The 1,303-nt window shown below is 40.1% G+C and overlaps 1 pseudogene; it reads right to left on the minus strand.

Moving 5' to 3' along the window:
- Nucleotides 1-6: 6 nt before the first annotated feature.
- LOC109971717 (G patch domain and KOW motifs-containing protein-like) overlaps nt 7-1,303 on the minus strand; it is a 5,072-nt pseudogene continuing 3,775 nt past the window's right edge.

A 1,303-nucleotide genomic window follows, 5' to 3' on the forward strand; every position in this document is an offset into this window, starting at 1 on the left:
AGAAAACTAAGACAAATATTTATAATTTAGAAATAGCGCCCAGAAATTGTTGCAGATAAATCTGTCAATCAACTAATCACTTTAGGTCTATTCACAGCAGCAGGATGCTTCAGATTTGTCCCTTCAGTTAATCAACCTAATGTGTCAACCTAAAGACTGTCACAGTCTTGCTGCCGATAGCAGCTTCACCACAACTTGAGCGTTGTCTGGATCAATGCCTTCAATCTGCAGCCCAACAGGAAATGTTAGGGGTGAAGTCAGAGAAAACTGTCTATAGAAATAAACTAGGTAGTTGTGAGATCTTACTTCTGTATATGGAGCATGTCAACAGACATTTCAGATTTACTGTACCTTGCCATACAGATCTTTATGTGGCCCAGACTCCACCAGCACACAGCCCCCAGGAGCCATCACTAGTTCCTCCTCCTTTCCTCGCTCCTCACCTGGCTTGGGAGGACGCTGATCTCTGCTGGTCTCCAGGTCCTTTATCGCTGAACGATTTGCTTCAAGACCCAAACCTTTTGGACGGAGCTGATGTTCGATTGGCTTCCCATCTCTGTAGCAGACAGCGAGCAAGTGGTCAAACAGCAGTCAATAAACAGAGATGACAACGTGTGCAGGATGTGTAATAGCCACTTTAACAAATATAACAGATCCTCTCAACTGCTTCTCCTTATGAAAAACAACAACAGTTTCCATTCTGTTACATAGTTATTACTGCTCTTATGCAGCTGCAGTGTATGATACTGTTGCATGTTAATGTCATAGTATTTTCTCAAATAATTGATTGATGTTTAGTTTAAGAAAAGTCAAAAAATAGTGAAAAATGTTCTGAGAACTCAAATGACGGGTCGACCAACAGTTCAAACTCAAAGATGTTCAGTTTACAATCAGATCAACTGAGTAACAAATCCTCACATTTGAAAACCTGGGCCTAAACACTTTAACATATTTGCTTGATTAAATAACTTAAATAATTAATTAAATTTTGTTGCCAATCATTTTTTTTGTAGACTAATTGTTTCAAATTTGGACACTGTTCAACATAATGTGGAATCAGAAGAGGAAACGTTAAAGTACGTTGTCCATTTGCTGCTTACTGTTTAAAGGTGCTTTCTTCCAGCCCATCCCCCCTTCAGCATAGCAAGTCCATAAGCCTCGACAGGAACGCTCTCATACTCCGCCTCTGTTGACTGACGAAGACATGCAGTGGTATGAGCTGTTTGGAAATCCAGAGGCATACATTAAATGTTCAAACAAAAAGGAAAAACAGAAGCCACAGTCTGCATTTAACGTGTATCTG

Source organism: Monopterus albus, unplaced genomic scaffold, assembly GCF_001952655.1.
Source record: "Monopterus albus unplaced genomic scaffold, M_albus_1.0 scaffold233.1, whole genome shotgun sequence".
In the NCBI taxonomy this organism is placed as follows: domain Eukaryota; kingdom Metazoa; phylum Chordata; class Actinopteri; order Synbranchiformes; family Synbranchidae; genus Monopterus; species Monopterus albus.